At 37.4% G+C, this 25,819-nt stretch overlaps 1 protein-coding gene across 2 annotated transcripts in view; it reads left to right on the top strand.

Moving 5' to 3' along the window:
- Positions 1-25,819, top strand: part of LOC307157330 (uncharacterized protein) — a 599,307-nt gene that overhangs the window by 250,862 nt on the left and 322,626 nt on the right. The window lies entirely within an intron of this gene.

Below are 25,819 nucleotides of genomic sequence, written 5' to 3'. Positions count from 1 at the left end.
ACTATATTATATTATTATTTATACCTTTATTATATTATTACATTTATACAATTATATTTACCTCTGCTGGCCATTGAGAGGACACTGGTCAAGTCACTGGAAAAGACGCCTAGTTGGTACGACAGGGACACAAAGCATTTTCCTGAAAAGGAACGTTGAATTTACGTTTAAATAAATAGACAATTTTTATGATGTAGGCCAAAAATGAGCTTCCCCTCTTTGAAAGACCAGCAGCCGCCACTGAGATATATATATATATATATATATATATATATATATATATATATATATATATATATATATATATATATATATATATATATATATTAGGAGTGTAATGGTTCACAAAATTTACGGTTCGGTTCGATACAATACACTTGTGTCACGGTTCGGTACGTTTTCGATACAGCAAAAAGAAAGAAATGCCAGATAAATTTTCTTGATTTCATTTTTTTTATTCTTTTTTTTTATTAAAACTAACATCATAAAGTATGATATTTTTTTACTTTGAGCAATTCTGGAACTATAATTGACTCTTCTTAGGAGCATATAAAACAAAACAGCTCCTTGGAAAAAATGAAACGTAATATTGTAGTAGTTTTAAACAAAGGTTTATTTTAGTTCAGATTAACATTTGAGGGCAGCAATTTTATTCATAATGTAAAAATAAAACCAACGTAATGTTACTTGAAAGCATTATAGTTTACTATTCCTGCCAAACTTACATGGTTGCAGTTAGTGTTACTATAGTAAATCCATGGTGAATGTTACTGATCTGTGGACACTGGTTAGTTCATTCATGGCACAATGTTTCTTCCTGGCTTCCACGTCAGCGCTGTTTGATCCGTTAATAACGGAGAAATGTGAATATTTCTCACTAGATCTCGTAGCGATGTTATTATTTTTGTGGTGAATTCAAATGCTTTCTTTACTGGATCTCTTATTAGCGCTGTGTAGTAACAGTGTCCCATGATCACGATCGGCTCGCGCTGCACTGGTCCAAACTGATAAACGGTCCTTCAACCACACAATAACAAGCAGTTTCGTTCCGCTTCCATTACGTTTGCCATTTGATGTTGGGCAATGTTGTGGTCGCACGCGACCTGCCTACATTTGAAATAACGAAATTTTGCTCGCCAGGAAAAATGGTCCAACGAACCGTTCGGTTTGAAAATGCGTACCGAAAACCGAACCGAAAGCCTCATACCGAACGGTTCAATACGAATACATGTATCGTTACACCCCTAATATATATATATACACACACACACAATAATAATAACAATAATAATAGTACTGTTTATAGATTAAATTAAAGTGTTTAATGCAGGAAAAAATAATCATAAATACATTCATCATGTTTAATCAACAATTAGTCTTCTGGAGGGGGAATCATATGTAAAATGTTGGTATGGTATGTTAAAAGATTATAAAATGGCAGGTGTAAACGTGTAAATTGTGTTTCAAGCGTAAATAAAAAGATTTGCAACATTTACTGTTGTTTTGTACTGTACTGTAAGTGTAATTCATGTATTGTGAAACTGCAGCTTCATGCTAACGACATAAACATAAATATGAATTTAAATTTAATTTACAATCTTACGTACACTTCCACAAATCTTACCCTGCACATGCAAATCTTTTTGGCATCATCATCAACTTTTACGTCATTATATAGTGGTCTTCTCAACACAAATTGTTTCAGAGCAGTATTTTCTAATGTTTATTTGATGAAAGAAATATGTATAAATGTGTTTGTGCCCCTATTAGTCAGCTACAATTACAGTAAAATAGTGTAATGCACCTACCGTGGAAAACAACTGCTTTTTAAGTAACTTTCCCAGTGTTTATTTATTACATGTTGTATTTTACAATATATTTCACAAGATGGATTTTGCTATTAACAATGTTTTCATCCCCCAAAAAATAAAAAAACAGGTACAGTAAACTATAGTTTCAACATGTGATTGCTAGTGACGTCACTTGCAGAGGAAGAGCAGGTGACTGAGTCTGAGCGCTCAAGTCATATTTTATAAAAATAAATGTAGGCTACTTTATCATAAAATAGTCAGTTGAAGTATGTAATATCTCCAATAACGTCTGGTTGCAGACGTTATTGGGGATATTACGTACTTCAACTGACTATTTTATGATAAAGTAGCCAACATTTATTTTTATAAAATATGACCACTTTGCCCATTTACCCCCCGCAGAAATGTAGGCTATTCAGAGACTGATTTAATAAACATTTTAAAGTAAAAATATATTTGAAAGAGTATTTTTTATTTGGATTTATTATATGAAATAGGCTAAAAATGGCTGGGTCGTCTCGGAGAGAAAGGCGGATTCTTCCATGTTTTGACCACAAGATGTCGTTAGTGTCTAATGTGTTGATTACATTAGTAATGATGCTTATGATACAGTTGAGGGGAAAGTCATTTCTTCTTAAAGCTTTAATTCACTATCGTAACCACAATGCAATTTTAATTAAAATATGGGTAAAATATTTGTCAAATATAAATACGGAAAATTATTTTAAATTAATATGGTATATTTAAGTATTGTTTTTCTTAAAGTGTGACTGTAGCCCATTGTACATTAAAATAGTGTACGTCTAGAAAAGATGAGTAGTCTATGTGTTAATAAAAGTCAGCACGAGATAAGAGTTGTATAAAGAACAGTTTATTAAAACATAAGTAACAATACAAATAGAGTAACAATAATAATGTAAATATAATGCACAGTAATTACATTGAGACATAAAGAACAAAAACTATGCTATTTAAAATACAACAACAGAACAGAACTTGAAGTAGCCTATTTATAGGCAACATAGATATTTTAGTTTTCAACTTTATTTTTAATGTGAACGTTATTTGGGAAAATTTGAAATTGTACATGTTAACATTTGATTACTAGTAGAACATCATTGACATTTGAACATTTATTTTACATTAGTTTTGAACAATTAAACTGTTTAATTAAGGCGAGACACTACAGGTGAAGTTAAAAATTTTAACTTGGACATATCACCATGAAACTTTACCAGTTGATTACTCACATGAATATGAGAAAAAAAAATCTATTGCAAGTTCTCTGTAATTTTGTTTAAACATGCTAATCAGGCTATATCTAAATATGCACTAATTTGCATATATTTTGAAGTGACGAATCTGACCATTGAAAAAAACAATGTTCAAAATTATTGTTGCATTTTGTTGATATATTCAATGAAAAGACATTACCAGAGGGGATTATGAATTGCTCCTTATGTTACCCTGTAAATCAGAAAATACTCCCAATAGTCTTCAAAAATTGATTTCCGCCCTATTTTTCATAAAATGTTATTTAAATCAGGCCAAGAATGATATATATCAACAAATCCCTCTGGACAAACCTTCACAATATAGTTAGGAATATGTCTGTAAAGTTTGGTGTATGTAGGTGCTACATAAGTGGAAAATCGTCACTAGGAGTGTGAGAAAAAAATCATTTTGAGAAAACGGCCTTTAAAGATTTTTATGGCAAAATTCCACTAATTTCTATTGAAATTTGAAAGCCATGAATTACAGACAAAATATGCTTTAAGTCCAAGTAAAATCCATGTATCACACTGTTTAACATCCAAAACTCATTATTGCTTCATGCATCACTGATCATAACATCCAAAACAACACATCAAAACAACACATCACCAGTCCATCACACAGGTGTGACAAAAACGAAATATATCACACCCACAGTAGAACGTCACAGCAACATCACGTGACGCTTCTAAAGATGACTGCAGAGTCAGCAGTCGAAACTGTCAAAGTATGACAACAAACTTTAAGCCTGTCGTATAAGAAAGAATCACTTATAAATACAAATAGTAGGCTAAATGAACTTGTTTGGATTAACACATCAACATGGCCTTCAACTGAAGACCATTACATCACAAACTTCAAACTGACAGAACACAACCTTTACACCTAGTTCCCCCAAGTTAATTTACAGTCTACATATCCATGCCAGCACCATATGTAGGGCCCTCCTCCATCTCCTGCTGGTGTCTTTTCACTTTTTGGGCTGTGCTTACACTTTTACGTCTCCGTTTTGCACTAGCGGAATGGACACTATTGGCTTTTGAAATCCTAACCATGTCGTCATCCTTCATTGCATTGACAGTTACGACTGTGCTCTGAAGCCACAGTTTCTCCATCACAGCCAGCATGGCAGAGGCACCCTCATTAAATATAGAAATAGCCATACTGGCTGCAGCCTCAACTCTGCTTTTCCCCACAAAGACTGTTTTTGGACATCGGGCCCATATGACCGAGTTAAAGCATTCGTTGGCGTTTGAGCAGGCTGTCACTGGACATCCGGTGATAGACAGGGATGAGCTTCTGACCCATCTCCCGTGATAAAAAGTTTCCTGTGTGAAGACTATGGCTCTCTGACTTTTTTCCATTCCCCTCTGCTCTCCTGTACTAACACCAGGATGGATTACACCTAGTGTGTGTAGGACTTTCATCACTAGACATGGAGTGGAGGAGACCTGCCCATATTTCCAGTGACCCTTGATTATTTAGAATAGCCCCCCTGTAATAATTCTGCAAGGCTTTATGTAACACCCACTCGACAGAAGTATACACAACAAAATTGACTCAATGCTTACAGGTAGCAACTACAATTTGGTTCAATACACTGAGACAGATCAATGGGCCAATCAGAAGATACAAAGCTCGAAGGAGGCAAAGCACACACAACACACAAGTTTGAGGTTTTAGATTTTTGTTCTATTGGCTGTTATGATTTTTTTTTTCTTTGTGTTGATGTAATGATTGTAATGAACAGTAAATAATAAATGACAAAGATAAACCAAATGTAAGGTCAAACTTTTAACAAAAAAAAGGGGGGAGGGGGGGTACATATTGTACAATACAATATGATCAACCCTAATCAAGTTCTTATTTGAAAGAAATTGATAAACCCAAAAAGAAAACAAGTAAAATAAATTCTTCAACAAAACTTTTTCTTTCTTGACTCTTTGGTTGATAAATTCCCTCTTTTCTTTTCGGCTTAGGTTTGAATTTCTTGGTTTCTCTAATTTAAATATGACTATTTGTTGTAGATTAATAAGTTTAGTTTCGATTTAAGGTCCTAATTTTCCTGTCTTTATTGTAGTTTAAACCAGTTGCTTCAAATACAAACTCAAATCAGTATTTTAACCCAGATGATTCAATTAGAGTAACAATTGACATGAATTTACCTCAAAAATGTACAATATGTATATATGACCAAATAACACTTCTTTTAAGATATACATACATATATATATATATATATATTGTAACCTTCTCCCTATCCACTCCTAGTGAGACATGCTACAAGATCATTTTGAGGGAGGGACTCACAGACCAAACTGGTTTTAAGAATATAAAGAGTGTAAACAGTTCAAAGATAAACCTCAACACACCAATAGAAATGCTTTCAGTTTATATCAGACGACCCATACAAGTATAGACACCACCCAGCAAACACTCAATATACAATAATATAAACCCCAAAGATTCACACCAAAGCAATACTGTCATTGATGAGTAGCAATAGTAATAAGAACTGATAACATTAGTTTTTCATTGTCCTGTGATCCATAGAGTTCATCCAATGTTTTGTATCATAGAATCAATTGTTCCATTTGCAGTGATGGAGAGGAATAGAATAATAGTCCCGTGACTGAGGTGAAGCAGCAATTAGTAACAATCCACAATGACTCCAAATCCCAAACGAACGCAGTCGGGCTTTGAAGCCCCTGTCCATTAGGAATTCATGTTCCTGTTGGAATTTCAATCTTGAGCCTTATTGACAAAAAGGAAAATAGATGATACTCAAAGAGTCCTTCTACAAACAAAACATACATACTAGCATTAGCACGCTGGTTTCAAAACAAACAACAACCGTAAAACCCAACAAACTAAATACAGTTTACACAGGAAATAACCACAGTTGACATAAATCAGACAAAGAAAAACACTTACTTGATTGAGCTTGAAACAATAGTTTCTCAACCAGGGGTGCGTTTCCCGTACAACTATATAGCTCGCTGCTTAACTACCATAGTACGATGCATCGTTGGAGAAATCAGCTAGCTAGTCACGACTGTTTCCCGAAACCGTTTGTCGCAAAGTATCGTTCAACCACGTTGGTTTATGACGTCTCGCACGTGGTGGACTAATAACTTATTTTAATTAATCTGTTTGAGATCGAATTAATGCTAGATTTTGTCATATAAGTTACAGACATGGCATCTTAATACCATTTCTAATTTTTCTCAGTTATTTTGCTTTATTACCAGACTCAATATTTGGCTCGTTCTTGCATAGTAGAGCACGTTCGCACATGCGCAGTCTTCAGAAACGGTGCTTTAAATCTCTTGACAAACTAAAAGACGTAAATGACATTTGTATGTATTCTAAATAAATAACACGGGTTGTACTGAATGTCAGCTTGCTTATTTTGCTAAAGATAAGGATTTATTTAGTCTACATTTCATGTAAACTAGAAACTATGCTTCTAACCACAGCTCGAGAGCTGTCGTTCCAACCACACAAGTTTGCGATGCTGTTTGCGAACGTTCGTTGGAACGATGGTTACGGGAAACACCAAATCGTTGAACTATGCTGATAACGACGGAACTTGCGACCATAGTTGGCTAACGATGCTTTCGGGAAATGCACCCCTGGACTCTAAACAGATTGGGTGAACTAAGAGAGAAGAACCATGCTTCCCTTTCCACACCATAACCTGGGGCCTGTACCATGAAGCCGGTTTAGGTGGCTAGCCAGCTATGTTTCAGTTTAGTTTCCGCCAACCCTGGGTTTTAGGTACTATGAAAGTAGCTTGGCTTTAATCGGTGTTCGTCGCCATGGTATCTTACGCTGCATGGCTACCCTGCTCCGGGGCAGGCTATGTTCTGGATTCGAGATCTCAGACTGAAGTTTGACCAATCATGGTACCAGCAGTGACGAGCCTACAGAAACTTGCTTTCATAATACTCGGTCTGGCGTCTGCGTTTATGGTGTCCAGTAAATGGCAGTGACGAGCCTACAGAAACTTGCTTTCATAATAGCGAGTAGTGATCTTACATAGGTCTTGCAGCAACCTCGGTCTGGTGTCTGCGCTTATGGTGTCCAGTAAATGGTACCAGCAGTGACGAGCTTACAGAAACTTGCTTTTATTATATAGTGAGTAGTGATCCTATAAGAGTTGCAGCAATAAACAACACTGATGAGAGTGCACAGTTGATAGTCATCCACACCATTTAATTGTATTGCTACGGGGCATACGGCTTTGATTCAAAGAAAAACGAGGATTGTCTACGTCGGTCACTAGCCACTGTTTTTCCTGAGCTTAGTCATTCTGTTTTATTTTGTATCTTTTTGTGTGTGTGTGTGTGCCTTGGGAGCGGCTACCCCCTGGATGGCCCGGACCTAGTTGGGCTTAAGATGGAGCCCTGCTTGTGGTAGCCTGTTCATTTAAATATTGTGTTTGCTTCATTTTTTTGTTTATTTTCTGTTTGGCAGTTATAGCTTCCAACATTCGGCCTATGGGCATCGAGCAATATCTCCTTTAGGAACAGCGTCTATTTTGTGATGAAATGTTCACTAGTGAAGTGTGAAATGCTGTGTTAGTGTATGTTTGCACGGCCGAATTGGTTTGAAGTGTTTCTGCAGTGTTTTGTGAACAGTACCTATTTATTCGACTTTATGCACTGTAGTTTTGATATTGTTAGACTTTATACCCTGTAACTCATTTACTATGAGGCTTTTATTCACTGTGACCTATTTATTGTAGAGTTGTTTACTGTTACCTATAGGGAATATTTGTATGCTACGATTGCCAATCCTTATATTTGTGAGTGTTTAATAAATTCAAAATTGAGTACATCAGTCCCATTTCTGTTCCTTTATTGGACACAATCTGCCTAATTATCTAAAAGGGAGCGTGGGTTTTGGGGGTTTCTATTCTAAATATCCCAATTGTGCATTGGAGCGCCCCCAAGGGGTCACACTTGTGTGCATTTTTATTGTAGGACTGGCACCGATTGTTATCTGTCTAATTTAGAGTTTTGTTTTCTACTGTTTTTTTTGTTGTTGTTGTGTGTGTGTTTTTTAATGAGTCTTTGAATTCGCTGGAAATTGTTTTAAGTGTCCTCAGCATATGTTGAGTGAGTCCCTCTTTTTGACTAGACATTTGTTGGGAAGTAATGACATAGCATGGTGTTCATGAGAATGAAGGATTGCTGAGCTGTTTGTTTAAATGTGTCTTTTCTTTTTTAGGTTTTCCCAGGCGGTGGCACTCGAGGGGCAGTGGGCGCACGTGTGGTGTTTACTTGTAGTGAATGCAGTGGTTTGGTGTGAGGGTGTCACATATACCCCTTTTCCACCAATGCAGTGCTGGTGCCGGTTCGGAGCCGGTGCCTACTCGCGAACCAGTTCTTTGTGTTTCGACAGCCAAAGAACTGGTTCTTGGCCTGAGGTTCCAAAGTGGCACCAACTCTTTGCTGGACTAGAACTGTTCTTTTACCACGTCATGCTTACGTCGGGGGCTGGGGTTATTGTCGAACTTCTTCTCGAACGTAACCTCCGTCTATAGTAATCCAGACGAGCAGCACAAATGTGTTCTAAACGTCTCCTGACCCCAATATAGGATCGCAAAGCCAGGAGAAACATTTGCAGAAAGACGATGTAGTCCGCCATTGTAATTGTTATGCTTGAAGTTGGCGAAAGCTAAGACGTATGGCAACGTACACAGTGACGTAACGACGTCGTTCGCTATAGTCAGTGGAAAAACCAACAGGTTCTGAGAAGGTTCGCAAGTTGAACCAACTTTGAACCAGCACCAGTTCCGAACCAATTCTTTTTTGGTGGAAAAGGGGTAATATAGGTAAATGCTGTGGTGAATGAATTGTTTGTTTGGAGTATTATTTATTTATTCACTCCACTTGTACCTCAGTGTATTGCCTGGGTTGTTTTTATTTTGTTCTTTTTGATTATTATGTTTCTTTTATGTGTCCCTATGGAAGGGACTTTGTTAAATTAAACTGCTGTGGAAAAGCGTTTATATTAAAATCTTGACTGCTGGTTCATTTTATACATGATTTACCTGTGAGCTCCTTCAGTGGGCGAGGTTACATCTAGATTTAAACTGACAGAGTGTGTCTGCTTCCCGGACAACGTTAGGAAGACTGTTCCAGAGTTTTGGTGCTAAATAGGAAAAGGATCTACTGCCAGCAGTCGATTTTGATATTCTAGGTATTATCAACTGGCCGGAATTTTGAGATCGCAATAGACGTGAAGGACTATAATGCGTTAAGAGCTCGCTCAAGTACTGCGGAGCTAAACCATTTAGTGCTTTTTAAGTAATCAGCAATATTTAAAAATGTATATGATGTTTAATAGGGATCCAATGCAGTTTTTTTTTTTTATATATAATTATGTTTATTGAATTTTTCTTAGAATACAAATATAACAAGACAGATTCAATGCATCTATTAGGTATACCCAACCAGGGGCGATTCTAGGATTTTCATTTTAGGGGGGCTCAGCCCCCAATGAGGGTATGATTAAAAAAAAAAAAAAAAATTAGTTTATGGTCTAATGCTCATTATTAACTAGTTTCATTCATTCATCCAGTAACATGCATATGGCACGTTTTTCTAATCACTGAGGTACCGAATGTGAAGTATTTTGGGTGGGTTCGGAGAAAATTTTTATTTCTCTGATCTACATATGTGCATTTTAAGATGTTTTGAAGGCCAAAAAAATTGGATAACAATAGCTTTAAAACCATGTGCGGGTAGCTGTTTTTTTCTCACCTCATCAGCATCACACTCTTTTTCTCTTTGTTTTTATCTTGCTCTGTCTTTTCCCCTCCTAAAGCTTTGACTGATATAGGCTTTTTATTTTTGTCTGTCAGTGAAGAAAGTAAACAAAGGGTCAACTGATAGGTTGATTTATGAATCATTTTCTCAGACAAAGCTACCAGGAAAGCTAGGTAACTAAGTTTATTAAATTCATTCACAATATGTACACATTCATTATTGATCTAGGCCTAATATATGGCCGTAGACAGGGCTTTATAATCAAAGAGGACATAAATTTGAAGTTGTTATGGGGTTAAACATTTTTATTTCTCTGATATGTGCATTTCAAGACGTTTGAAGGCCGGTCCAAAAAAGGATAAGAAATAGCTTTAAAACAATGTCAGTGGGCAGATTATGTCAATACCTGGTCTCTCCTCATCTCCATCACTCTGTCTTTTTCTCTCTGTCTCCTGATCTTGCCCTGTCTCTTCCCCTCCTAAAGCTGAACTTTTTTAATTTACTGAAGGCTACAAATTGTATTATATTAATTATCAACATGTACACATGTATTATTAATATTGTGCCTATGAAAACGGCTTTGTTAATGTTTCTTGTCCCCTCACAATGACATAATTAGGCTACACGTTATATAGGCCTATTTTCAGCTCAAAATGGCGAAATTAGACAAAAGTTTATTAGTTTTGTAATTATTTTTGTCATTCGTTTAACATAATGACCTAAAAAAAACTGTCAAATATAAAATGTTTAGTTTAGCTACTTACATCTTCTTAACTCGCACTTGACCGTAAACTGAGGCGTCAGTCGTGACTCGTGCTGCTAAAATTCGCGCTCAGCAGCTTCTGCGAACACGAATTTGTGTAGCCTACACTTAATCACAATGTTTAGGGGGGCTAGGCAGAAGTTTAAAAAGGGCCTAGTGACGCCTATGGTTCTCACTCTGCGTGTGTTTCGCGCTGGATTACGGTTGTGCTGAGAGCGGTGCAGGTACAGAGAAGTAGAGGAAGAGAAGAGGATGACACCATTTGCTAAGCGGGGATGTTTTCATTTTCATCCTTAACACATACATTTTAAACCACAAACCACGGAGTATGTTTTGGACATTATTTAAACTTGTCAAAGACGAACAAATTTTTTAGAATAACAACATTTCTTACTCCAAGTTTTAGGGGTGCTGAGCTCCTTTTTAGGGGTGCTGAAGCACCCCTAAAAAGGGGCTAGCCTCACCCATGTACCCAACAACAGTGAGACTGGGTCAAAATCTAGCTGAATAAACCTGTTAAGCTGCAACCCCACTTTTGAAAAATCCCCAGAAATGACATACCCAAACTGAAACAGATACAGTTCAAGAACCCTTTGTACTAAAAGCACAAGTATGATCTCATTTGAAAGCTGACACCTGGCAGTTTATTGTAAGAATTATTATTGTCATAATGAAAAAAAATGTTAAAAATAGCTTCAAAGTTTTGTAAAGTTATTAGAAATTTATTTTTATGAAACATCCTCATGAAAATAAAATTGAAGTTGGCACTGTAGCAATCTAGAAATGCACTACAGCTAAAGCCATATGTCTGACCATGTTATATGTAAAATCTGGAGATGGTAAGTCTAAAACTCTGTATTTAGTTAAATGTTTTTCAAGATCATGTCATGTGACTTTTTTAGAGTCTTATCAAAATATGCAACTGATGTTTGTCATCATCTAAGCATCCATTCAGTCTATTGTATCTATTTTTTGTAGTGCAAACGAGCCCCATTCAGTCTCAGTCTCCCCCTGCACACATTCACACCTCTCCAGCCTGGTTATGGCTCTAAATATGCATTTCTTTTGTCTGCATTATAGTTACTAACGACTGGCTATTCACATTGCTATTCATAGGGTTTCAATCCCTAATTTCTTTTATCAAAGTTCTCAATTCAAATGCCCTTCTTGAATAAAGAAACATTTCAGTAAGCATGGCTATTTAGAAAAAAATCATAAAAGAATAACTGCTAACTTAGGTGGCAGGTGCACCTGGGATAGCTAGCATGTTAGCTTAGCACACCATCAATACACGACCATTTATAAGATTAAAACCATGTTTGTGCTCCAAACTTCCTTTATAACGCAAGTCGAGTGTTTTAAATAATCTTCTGTGATCTAATTTGGCTTCAGATAAAAAAATCTGACAGTAAATATATTATTTTATAGTATTCTGCACAATGATAAAGTCTATATCGATTAGCATTACATTATAAATATAATCTATTATTATGAAAATACCTGGCATGGTTTGAAGAACACAGGCAAAGCAAATATCATTGCAATCATGTTTATTGTCTTCAAAAAGTCTATATCTGCATGTTACAGCGATCTGTGTTAGCTGTGTGTGTATCAGTGACGTCCTGGAATGTCACATGATCATGGCTCTTCTTCATGTTCCATATATGGACTAGTATTGTGCATATAGCGCCCTCAGGCTGCTGGTATGAATTGAAAACACAATAGATCAGAGTATGAAAGCGCTCATAATGATTACATCGACGCATTTGGGTATAAATTCAGTAAATATTATTCCTGTCTATAGAAATATGATGTAAATCTATGAGAATCTATCAATATTTCTCCAAATCTGCACATTTTTGAGCTAAAAGCCCTGAGGGACGTTGTTTTGTCAAGCGCTGTCATGACGACAGCACAGAGTTTTTTTTATGAATGAAAGCGGCTGACACGGATAATTCATATTAAAGGTATCGACGCATTTTTCCATTTCATAACTCCTGACACAAATTAAGACATAACTGTCACTATAATTTTCTCAGAATACAATAGTGGTCAAATACTGAAACTTGAGTCTTATATCTTTTTAATGATGTATAGTTTGTCAAGGTATAACATTAAATCTGATAGTAACTTTGAACTAAATAAATAAAAAAACGCTTCAGTGCGCTGACGCACTGGTGAAGCTTAACAGATCTTTTCCATCTCCCCTAGCACCAGAAACCAATACCTTTGCAGTCTGTTACATGACCACAGACAATGTGTTAAGGTACCTCTTTCAATTTTGCATTTTAAACACATAGGAGATAAAGAGGAGTTAAAAAAATGCCTGCGGTTAGGGGAAATATGGAGTCTATGGATGATTTTTAATTGTATTTCTCTCATTCGTGTACAAACAGATATTTTTTTAGCATTAGACCAAATGGCTTCCCATGTTTCATCGTCAATGTCAGTAGCTAACTGTCACAGGTCGGGGCGGGCCAATCGGGCTGCACCCACCCCTCGAGACCCGTTACCACCCTTGGGGAGTCGGACAGAGGACAGGCAAGGATGACAGACAACAAGACTTCAAAGAATCAGTATTTTATTAAGTATAAAAGTGGATAAGAAAGTTCAAATGGGTGAGTTTTCTGGGCAGGGTCGTTCCGTCCTATGAACCCACCGAAGGCCCACAGGATGCAGTAAAGGGAAGTGCTCTGGTGAGTGGCTTCGCTGTCTTCCAGTGGAAGGGACAAGTCGAGGCTCACGACTGGGAGGAGGCTGCTGCAGGACGGCTCAGGTGCGTGTTTCGGGTACGTACTCTTCTTCACAGCGGGAAACAGACAGAGAACTTACGGCTGGGGAGCTTCACTGCAAAGCAGTCAGGTGAGTATACAGGCACGTAATCCTCTTCTTCTACAGGTGACAGACAGAGAACTTACGGCTGGGGAGCTTCACTGCAAAGCAGACAGGTGACTATACAGGCACGTAATCCTCTTCTTCCACAATGACAGACAGAGAACTTACGGCTGGGAGAATTTACTGCAACGCAGTCAGGTGAGTCTTCCAGTATGGAATCCGCTTAAAGGGCTGGCAGACACAGAGCGGCGGGAGAAGCTTGCTGTAAAGCAGACAGGTGAATATACAGGCACGTAATCCTCTTCTTCCACAATGACAGACAGAGAATTTACGGCTGGGGGAATTTACTGCAAAGCAGTCGGTCAAGCATTCACCTAGATGTCTCTCTTCACAATGGGCTGTCAGATAATACACTCAAATATCTGTGGAGTACAACAGTGTTAGCCTCTTCTTACGTCCTGGAACGTGATAGAAAACTCAGGTAAATAATGGACATCCAGTGGGTTTAAGTTCACACTTCACACATCAAGACAGTGCATCACATCACTTCATCACTGCAATTCAGCACACAGTGAAAATTACATATATAGATGGCCGTCGCCCATTTTCTGACCTGGCATTTACATCAGAGAGTCCCATAGACAAGAGAGAGCAGATGGAGATCGATTGGACAGTCTCTCACAAGCGATCTTACTGTTCAACGATTTCCTTCCTCCTGTTGAATCAGCGTGCTCTTCCTCCCACACTCACAGTCTCGCATACATTTTCCAGCCCCACTTCCTCTTCTCCACCGCTCGCACTTCCTCCGAGATACTCAGTCCCCAAACACCACTGCCTCCTTCGCCTGCTTTCTCTCCTTTTGTCCTCCCCTAATAGCAACGTGTCCCAATCGCGGGGCTTCAATCCCCTCGTGCACAGCTGCCGGCGCGGTGTTCCGTTATTATGGGTCCGGCGGGAGGCAATCTTGGCGAACATTAGTTCCGCCTTGCAAGATAAAAAGTTAGAACTTCGTCACCCCGTGACATAACTCTTCTTCCCATTTAGTTTTAATACTCTGTGTATCAGTAGAAGAGATTGAGCACACCGAACGATAAATCCTACCCAGAGGCATTTTCCCTGATGATAAAAATCTTACCTTTCAATAGAAGAAATTTCACAATTTATAACAAGTGTTGTGTTATTAGTAATATAATGTCTCAATTGGAGGAAATGAAAAAAATCTAATTTGGACAAATGATACTTCTGAGTTAACTCCTCAAATGACATTAATTTATTGTCTGAAAAAATATCCCCAAGCTTACTAAGACCCAAACAACACCATCGTTTAAAACCATCATCCAAAATTCCTGGAGTGAAATCAGGATTGTTTAATATTGGGGTAAAGAAAGAAGTCAGATTAGATCTACCTTCAAGCCTACATACCCGAGCCAACACACCCATGTGGGGCCCAAACGGGCGGCAAATGGGCTGATATCCGGGGCCCACCTGGGCTACCCAACTGGGAACCCAGCTAATTTTGGCCGCGGTTTCCGTGGTGGCCCCACATGTGTTAGCCCAGATAGGTTGATGATGGGCTCTTGATGGGCTCCATATCGGGCCCATATGGGTAACCTAGGTAGCACCCATTTAGGGCCTACAGGAGTCTGCACACATGGGTTGATGATGGGCTCTTGATGGGCTCCATATCGGGCCCACATGGGTAACCTAGGTAGCACCCATTTAGGGCCTACAGGAGTCTGCACACATGGGTTGATGATGGGCTCTTGATGGGCTCCATATCGGGCCCACATGGGTAACCTAGGTAGCACCCATTTAGGGCCTACAGGAGTCTGCACACATGGGTTGATGATGGGCTCTTGATGGGCTCCATATCGGGCCCACATGGGTAACCTAGGTAGCACCCATTTAGGGCCTACAGGAGTCTGCGCACATGGGTTGATGATGGGCTCTTGATGGGCTCCATATCGGGCCCACATGGGTAACCTAGGTAGCACCCATTTAGGGCCTACAGGAGTCTGCACACATGGGTTGATGATGGGACCCAGATAGGTCATATCTAGGGCACTTATGGGCCACAACGGGTATATATATATATGTGCTACCATATTTGTCTTTTTGAGTTACCTTATTTTACAGTAAACCCCTAAATACAAACATATGTAATCAATGAACAGAAACCATTACTTCATGCTTTACTTTATTAATAGAATATTTATTAACATATTATGTGTATTAACAGACAAGTATCAAAAGTAAAAGCTTTTGACAAACTTTATATTTCACAAACAAAACAAAAGTGCAAAAGTGCAGTTTTTCAGTCCTCTGTCAGAAAACTATATTTCACAAACAAAAACAAAAGTGCAGTTTTTCAGTCCTCTGTCAGAAAATTCTATATTACAAAAACAAAAGTGCAGAATCTCAGTCCTCTGTTGTCGCTCTCCCCACGGCCCTTTGAAAAGAGAAAATAAATAAATCAACCATTTTTCAACTTTTGCAATTCCTTTTCACAGTTCAAACAGATGCGTCAGGTTAGTCTTTGGCTATTTGCCGATACCGATATCAATCTGGTATTTTTATTTTATTCTTGAACTAATACTAATAACAATAAAATATATAGAAGCACTTTGCTTACTAGCCACCTAAAAACATCTCACTCAAATGGTGAACAAATACTTCTCCAATATAGTCCACAACAAGAGTTGATAATTAAAGACTGCAACCTTTTATTCAGAAGAACTTAAGATGAGTTTGGTAATTGTTTCTGAATGATTTTAACATTTATTTGCTATATTTCAGATCAATATATTTGTTTTCCTTAAAATTTGAATTAACTTTAACTTTATTCCAATGCAATATGATGAATGATGGGACCACAGTATACTGTTTAAATAGGGTTGGATAAATATTTTTTGCTTTTAAACAGTGTGTGTGATTTTGGTTGGGTGACAGTTGTAGGTTAGCCTACAGTTTGACAAGAGTTTATAGTTTGACAAAAGCACAATGTTGTGTTTACACAAATATAAGTAGGCTAAACACTTTTTTACAGTTTTAATGATAATGACTTTTACCCATCTTGCTCTCCACCACGTGCCCTCGCTGTACGGTTTCCTCCCCTGTCCCTGGCACCAATTAGCCACTTTGACACTGCCTTTTCAGCATCTCTTCTATTAATCTGGTTTGTAAGGGCATTTTTTTTCAAGCTATTATTACGGTATTATTAAGATACATAGAAGCTAGGACGTAATAGTGCTTACGTTATAGTGCCTATAGCCTATATAATATATATAGCTATATACACTGTATTGTCCTGAATATAAGACTATGTTTTTTTTTTTCATAGAAAATTTATCTCAATAAGCGATCTCATCTCTTATAATCGCGCCCTAGCCTTTTACATGTTAAATAATAAGTTACTCTAGCCAGTAATGTTAGGTGGCGTCAAATACATCTAATGTTAACCGAGTTGCCCTGGACTAAAGCAAAGCAACCTGGTAAATTACTGTTAATTGCACTGTGTTATGCAATCAAGTCTGTTATTTTTCTCAATTTTTTAGTCTACTGTTAATAAAATATTGGTAGGCTATGTTTTTTACAATGAGATGGACAGCTTAAATCCAGATGGACTGAAAACATACTGAAATAATGTTTGAAATATATATATTTTTTGTGGTTGTTAAGTCATTCCAAGCCAAACCACTTCAGATGCCCATAGTCATTCAAATCCAGAGGGCAACTGAATCATCTCCACCTATTTCCCCAAACCCAGCTTCATCTACAGGGCAAAACCATAAATCTGTGTCAAGCCCCTCAACCTCCACAACAGCACATAACATGTCTTCACCCACTCAAAGCCCCTCTGAAGTTGATGTTAGTGTAAAATATGAGATTATGATTTTATTTAATTAGCTGTTGGATCAGAAATAACAACTACCTTTTGTTTTGCAGCATTATCAACAAAGACATGGCAGTTTCTTCGAGGAATCAAGGTTGCAATTTGTTTTGGAAAGGAGAATCACCTATATTGAATATGTGACTGATCACGGAAAGTAGGGACACAAGTCGGTTCTGGGGCATTTTGGGTTATTCACAGATTCTGAAAGTGTAGTCTCCAAGCTTTCCAACGATGTGTAACACATGGAAATCTGATAATATTTGGAGAAGTTGTGGCCATTTGAAGGTAGGCACTCAAAAAAGCTCAAAGGGGAGAAAACCCCTCTAAAGATTGTGCAGTTCTCACCTCTCTCTGCTGCTGGGAGTGACAATAGGGCTCATTTACATATCATTTAGATAAGCAATACCCCCTGTAAAGCTGTAAAGCACAGAGGGAGCAAAAAGATCAGGAAAATGTGCCATCAAAGAAAAAGAAAAAAAAGTTTGCAAACAGGTAATATATAAATAAATGTCTCTTAGCATCTACCGATAAAACTGTATAGGCAACTCTTATGTACACTGAATAAAAAATAAGATAAACTCTAGACAATGTTCAAATCTAAAACTGGATGTGCTATGTGATTATATATATATATATATATATATATATATATATACACACACAGTATATGAGTATGAATCCAAGTATGAATCAGAATCAGAATAGATTTTATTGCCATTGTCAATGAAAGGTTTCACAGACTAGGAATTTTTTTTTCGGTGTACTCGTGCAGCATGAAACATAAACTTTTGCTAATGTTAAATAATAAGAAATAAACTAGTCATAGGCGTAATTTGCGGGTGGGACGGATGGGACATGTTCCCACCACTTTTTGTCAGGGTCGATATTGTCCCCACCACTTTTTAAAACATCTCGAATGTACCAATTCTACAAATAAATAAAACATCTCCAGTTAACTGGCAGAGCATTCATTTCGTTCGTTTTTTAAATAAGAGACTAGCGCTGAAATGTGTTTTTTTTAATCAAGTGATCAAAGTGCTCGTTGCCGCTGCGATCAGTGGCGCGGATACAGTGTTTTCTCGTGTGGCTCACACACACACCACACTGTCTTCACTCGGACGCGCGCTTCAATCCGTTGCATTGCGGATACTCTCTATTCATTCTAGTGAAATTACAAAACATAATGCAAACGTTTGCGTGTCCCTGCTTGATATACAACCACTGATGAACATAATCGGTTTTGATGAGAGAAAAAAACAATACGAGAAAAAAAACAACTATTCGAACTCAGAACCTCTGACACCATTGGCGAAAGTTCTACCACTGGACCATTAAGATACACGTTAGTTAAATAGGCGGATATATTAGGCTACATCTCATTAAACGACAAATTAAACCCCATGTAACCTACTATTTAAATCAATTGCTGGACATCGTAATGTTATTGGCGTCCATCTTCATTGAATTTTGAAATCAGATAGAGCCGGCCAGAGCGCTGCATAATAAGTAGCCACGCTGTTCCCTTGGAGGGCGGGGGCAACAACAAAAGAAACAAAAGCCGGCTTATTCAGTATGGAAATACACACAGACAACGACACGCGGATTTATTGCATGCTTGAATCTCCGAAAACAGGCCGATTTCAACCTCAAAATGTACGCTTTTAAATATACCTATACTGCTATCTCAAACATGGAGAGGCTTCTTCGTGATCTCAACTAACAGATTCTGCAAAAAAGCGAAAATCACCAATTTAGAAAAAACCCCGCTTCTTTCTCATTTTGCCCGAAAGTTGTGCTGCCGACTTGTGTCACTGATTTCCAAGACGGGTCACATATACACTGTGGAATCCTGGTCCTGGAGGGCCCATGTCCTGCAAAGTTTAGCTCCAACTAGCTCCAACACACCTGCCTGGAGGTTTCTAATCCTGTAGACCTTGATAAGCTGGATCACATGTGTTTAATTACAGTTGGAGCTAAAATCTGCAGGACAGTGGCCATCAAGTGTATAAACTTTTTTGCTTTTTATCAAGTGTATAAACAGTTCATGAACAGCAAGTGTTATCATTAATGGACAATTATCACTTGTGATGTAAACCTAATTTTAATTTACTGGATGAACAATTCAACATTTAATGATACAATGTATATATTTAAACTGATTTAGTGTTTTTAATCCCTGTGGGTGAGACCCATTTATGCTCTTAAGGCAGTGGTTCCCAAACCTGTCCTGAAGGACCCCCAACACTGCACATTTTTTTTATCTCCCTAATCAAACACACCTGAATCAACTCATCAGCTCATTAACCCATGTGATAATGAGCTGATGAGTTGAATCAGGTGTGTCTGATTAGTGAGACAACGAAAACGTGCAGTGTTGGGGGTCCTTCAGGACAGGTTTGAGGGTGTTCATTTAACACTGATTTTGCTGTGAATGTATTACAGGGAGACTGACACTGATTCTGAGGATTTAGAGATTGACATGCTGGTTTCACCTCCAAGACCCTACAGTCCTGATTAGGGTTGCCAACCGTTCCGTATAATACGGAATCGTCCCGTATTCGACACATAAAAGTCTTGTTCCGTATTGAACTGATACGGAACGCACTTTGTTCCGTATTTTTGAGAATCAATTCAGTGCAAATCCATGACAGACACATGTCAGACTATGAACGAAGACATTTGTAAGCTATGATAGGAAAAAAAACCAGACGGTGCAGTAGATATTGATTTCCCCCCGTTTGTCTATGATCAGCGTAGAGTTTTTAACATCTTGGAACATCATCAGAGAATGCCCTTTTAATTGGTCGTTTCGGTCATTGTGAGTCACGTATCGTAGCAACGATGACGACAAGTGACAACAGCGGGAAATGTAAAAATGACTACCTCCGAGCAGCCGTCGAAAAAGAAAAGAGCACAAAAATATAACTTACGTGTTGTATTGCTTGAATGCAGTATTTGAGTGAAATATTTTATATTTTCTTTATTAGCTGTTTTTTTTATGCATTATTGTTTTGCACTGGAAAGAAAGTTAACTATAGGCTAATGGAAGTATAATTATATAAAGATATTTGCACTACACTTAAAATGTTGTCTAATTAAATTAAAAATATTTTTTGCACTGAAAAGAACATTCTAGAAGTCTAATTCTATTGAATAAGTTCGCACAAGGCTACAGAAAACTGTTGTGTTTATTTTTCTTCAAATGCAGTCTAAGCTGATGAGTTTTGAATGTTGTATGTTGTATTTGTTTAAGTTAAAAATAAAATGTATTATAAACTAAACAAATCCATGGTCTCCGGAATGAATGCTTGTGGCCAGATGTGGCAAGTTGTCCAGAGAAACTGGGAAACCTTTGCACCACTATTCACACATACAGCTAAAAAGCTGTCACGGAATGATATGCGAGGACTTTTCGACATTAAATGGAGTTCACAAGGCAGCAACAAAAGAGATCAGGAGGAGGACACCATCTTTCTTTGGGAGTGGTGGTTGATGTCAATTGAAAGTAAGTAGTCATTTGTGTAAAATGCATTATGCAAATGTTGGAATATGATGTTTAATTATGAAGGAAAATGAGTAGCTAAACTTGAGAGCATGTAGATGTGAATTTGAGAACTTGTACAGTAAATATTCGTACTTGTACGCTACAATTTACTCTCACAGCTCCAATGTGAAATGTTGAGTGTTGAGATTTGCACTTGCAGAAAAAAAGTCACAAACCTGGGTGCAAATGAGTCGTTTTATTGGTAGGCGCCTAGCCAATGAAATGGGACTTCTTTTGTACGCGATGATGTCACGACACCCGCACCTTGGGGACGTTATAAAACACTAACGTTGCTTAATGCATTAAGAAAGTGTTTTTAAAAGAAGTAAATGATATTATAAAACACCAAATTAAAACAGCATACTATGTACAGAAAAGCCGATGAGCCCAGAATATGAACGCAACACGTTTAATTATACGTTAAGCGTTTTCCACCCATAGAAAACTATGTACAGAAAACTATGTACATACTATGTACAGAAAAGAATATGAACGCAACTCGTTTAAGGCTATGTCTACATTATTCCAGATAGATTTGAAAATTGAGTTTTCGTTTCAAAGTGCTCTCTGTCCACACTAGTGTTTTCAAGCATTTTCCAAAAGTTTTTCATCCACACTGAAACATCAGAAAACGGCAAATTCATCTCACTGTGCATGCATAAACCCTCATAAAAGCTCAGACATCATAAAGTTATCACACAGTTCTTCTGGCAGGATTATTTTATTCAGCAAAATATCTCACCATTCACTGATTCCATTCAGTCACCATTCACAGGTGCTCTCAGTCACTATTACATGTTTGGTCTAAAAAGCGACTGCTCTCATATTTTGCCACAGGACAGCAATGCGAGTAAATTCTGTCATCTTTGCAGGACTGCGATATGAAGTGCGCAAAGTAATATATTTTAGCAACTGTGTGAAAGTGAATAGCACATAACAGGCACAATAGTGGTGTAAACATGAATATCTATTGACTAAACATGTGTCATCGTTTTCAAATGTCTCCGTCTTCACAGTCCACACTACAATGCGAAAACAGCGTTTTCACATTTATCCACCTAGGAGAGCGTTTTCACAAAGCTTAGTTTTCGTCAATAAAAACGCAATATCTGTGTGGACGGAGAGCCAAAACCGAGAGAAAAAGATGCGTTTTCAAACGAAAACATATTAGTGTGGACAAGGCCTTAATTACATGTTAAGCATTTTCCTCCCATAGAAAAACGGTAAAAGAAAACACTTAATATGGCTTAATGCATTAAGAGAGTGGTATTAAAAGATCAAACTAAGTAAACACCATATTAATAGAGCATACATAATATCATCGTGTACAAAAGAAGTCCCATTTCATTGGCTAGGCGCCATCCAATAAAATGACTCATTTGCTGTGAGTGTAAATTTATGTGTAAGTGTATAGGCCTACAAGTATGGATATGTACTGTACAAGTTCTCAAATTCACATCTACATGCTCTCCAGTTTACCTACTCATTTTCCTTCATATTTAATCACGACCCTAACCCAGGTCAAAGTAACATTTGTATTTTTCTGTTTATATTGATAACGAGCTAGATGTTACTTTGGAGGACATACAAATTTTTGTTACCGGAGCAGATGCTGTACCCCCACTGGGTTTTCCACACAACTGTGAAATCCAGTTTTATGACCAAGAACCTGGAAGCCAGCGATTTCCATTCTCTTCCACCTGTGCCCTCATTTTGTACCTGCCAAGAGGCATTACAGAAGAGGCCATGTTTAAAGACTTAATACAGATGGCCATTAAGGGTTCTGTGGGCTTTGAAAAAGTCTAATTGGCTTTCCTGAGGCAATAATGCCTGTCGGCTATTGCAAAATTTGTCATAATGTCTATGAAGACATGTCCTTGTCCCTTTCATGGTTTCAGGTTTTGTTTTGTTTTTCTTGCGTATTTCATATGGTTTCTCTGGGAAGAAATTGTTGTTCTGCAGTTTTATACAGCAGTTTATTTACCATGCTAGGTGTGTTTAATTATTTGTAACCTGGCTTGTCCATACTCTGTATTGTATGCTGTATTACTTATATTAAGCATTGAGAGACTTCATCTCGGCTACAGCTGGTTAAATAAATGTATGCAACTGAGGAAAAGAAAAGACTCTTTGTTTGTTTACTTGTTACTGGGATAATTTAACCAAACTCCTATCAAAGCTGTCATCTTAAATCCTCCATCTTTGTCTCCGTAAATGAATATTTTGGGCAGTTAGTAAGGCCCGGAGTGTCTGTTGTTTACACTGTTCACACTTTATGCAAATAGTTCGCTTAATTCCGCCTACCAGTATGTGAATAGATCTGGAATGCTTTGGGACAATGCAAAATTGTGAAAAGTGCTATAGAAATACATTTGAATCGAATTGAATTTATTAATAGGCTAATAATACTTTTTATAAGCATATTCGTAAAATAGTAGACCCAGCTTGATCTGCTGGCCATTTGATTTCGCTCTGCAGCTCAGGCTGGAAACCTGTACATTTATTTCTCTGCTGCTTCCTTTACAAATTTGCGGGAACCAATCACAAACTGGCTTATCCACCTGGCGCTCTATTGGCAGGTTTAATCCAATCCGATTCCAGAGCCGCTCTGTCCAATTCCTTTTAACCTCTCGCCGATGCTCAATGGCTTCTTTTTAGCAAATAACTCGCTCGAGTGGGTGTAAATACCACACACTTTTTTTTTTCTTTTTTTTTTCATAACCTGCAAAAATTGCTCATTCCATAGCTGCTTCTGTGGTTACACATTTCCTGCCTGGAGTTTTTGTGTAGCTCTGCAAAGTACGTCACCCGGATCGTTGGTCTGATTGGTTGAAGGACTATCCAATTGCGTACAGAGTCATTTGAACTATGCCCCTTGATTTTGTTTTCATATAGGGGGGCAAGCATTTTTTTATTATGATCTGATAAACAGACTTCTCACCAAAACAACAGATTACAAGCAATATTATTAATTACATTTAACAAATTAGAATTGAGTAATAATTAATCAAATTAATTCCTTTTTCCAAATTAATTCTTAAAGTTAACCATTTAAAATGAGTAAAATTTACAAAATATCTTTTATTGCCAACATTGAAGACACCTGGTGTTAACAAGCAGAATCACTGAAGGAGAAAACCATACTTAAAGTCACCATTATGGTGATCAGTGTTTGTTTTAGTTGGGCTCTTGACCCTTAAATTATTAACTTTAAGTTTTGTTTGGCTGCTGTACATGAGTTATAACAGCCAGATGAACAAATAGAAAAGGTGATCTGATGGTGTTGGTTGTGTTTTAACATAATCATTATTTCACAATTATTTGGCCTGAATCACTGAACTCATATAGAGTCCAATTTAGTTAGGTTAACTTTATTAATGCATATGTCATTCTGCTTTTAATGAATGTCTTGCATGTCTCAATTACAGTAAGCCTCTAGGAAGTTATGATTTTTGTGGCTTTAAAGCAATATTCTGTATTGTATAAAGTGGTATAAATAAACGTGGTGCGACTTGACTAGGCTATAGAGTGCTGAACTGCAGAGATGGTCCACATCACTATATGACCAGACCAGACTTTTTTTAATTTTTTTATGGCTTGAACGAGACGTCCGCTGATCCCGCTGCTTCAAGATATTTAAATAAGACTAATAAAAAAAAAGTTTTTAATTACTCCAGTAAATAGGCAATTCCAAAAGTGCTGAGTCCAAGTTTGACTGAAACAATTAAATTCAAGATTTTATTTTAGAAAAATACAATAATAGGCTACAATTATTATTTTAAATACACATTTAAAAGAAAAACCTAATACAATAAGAAGCATTAGCCATTATGGAAATACAGACATATCACAACTCTTTATTATTTACAGTCCAAAAAAATAGCATGTATTAGGCTATAATACGAGAAGATATTTCTTACAGTTTTCCCATGTATTTTTATTGAGGCATTGTATTGTGTTGTGTTTTAGGGTTAACGGAAAATTCCGTAAAATTACTGAATAAAGTCTTGGCAAAAAAATGACCATTACATTTTCCATCTATAGCCCCCTTTTCCACAATGGTCCCTTAAAAATAACGCCAGAAATTCTGATTCTGATACAGAAAATGAATAATTTTGTGTTACCAAAAAAAAACAGTCTTATAATCGTTATATTAGGCTATATGACATCAGAATGAACCGTTAAGGTAGTACAAAATATATTATTCACTGTTAGCAATATTAATGTCCATTTTACGGCAAAGGCAGCATGATAATAAATAATTTAAATGTGAAATATATTGCAGTCTTGTATGATGGTCAAGAACAGCGGTAGTCCTCGCTTGGGCTGGAGTCATCTCTTGTTTTAATAGTTCAATAGTTTAGGAAGGCTCTACCTCCTTTCGTGGACTATCCTGGGAACTGCTAAAAGAGCTTTATGATCTTAAAAAGCGAAATGGACTATATCGTGAAGCATCACCAGGCCTATCTAAATCATTATAATCAGCAATAAACGGACCCACAGCAGCCACTGTAAGCGGGCTTAAAACAGTTGCTACACCTAAAGCCTTATACAAGCTGTCATTTCCGTAATAAGTAGCCTACCGCCTGCTACTCGATCAGTTGTCAGCTATCGGGTAGTCTTCCGAAATTTAAAAGACAGACCAATACAAAAGAAATGAAACGAAAATAATACGGTCGGACCTTGGATTCGAACCCCTGTCATTAAGAGCAAAACGACACCGCTGCCCGGGCACGCAGACCAATGCCCTATTGAAGGTAGTAAGTTTGCTGGGAAATCTAATGTATTTTACAGACATGAATGTAAACAGAGGCTAAAATCATACCCACATATGATAAAGGAAAAAGGGGGATACACGCGCCCCATGAAGAAATAAAAAATATGACACGATAAAAGTCCAAACACTAGTCCTAACAACGT

The sequence above is a fragment of the Squalius cephalus genome (genome assembly GCF_949319135.1).
Source record: "Squalius cephalus genome assembly, chromosome: 4".
NCBI lineage: Eukaryota > Metazoa > Chordata > Actinopteri > Cypriniformes > Leuciscidae > Squalius > Squalius cephalus.
The sequence above is the reverse complement of the archived record's forward strand: the minus strand, read 5'-3'. Positions and strand labels throughout refer to the sequence as shown.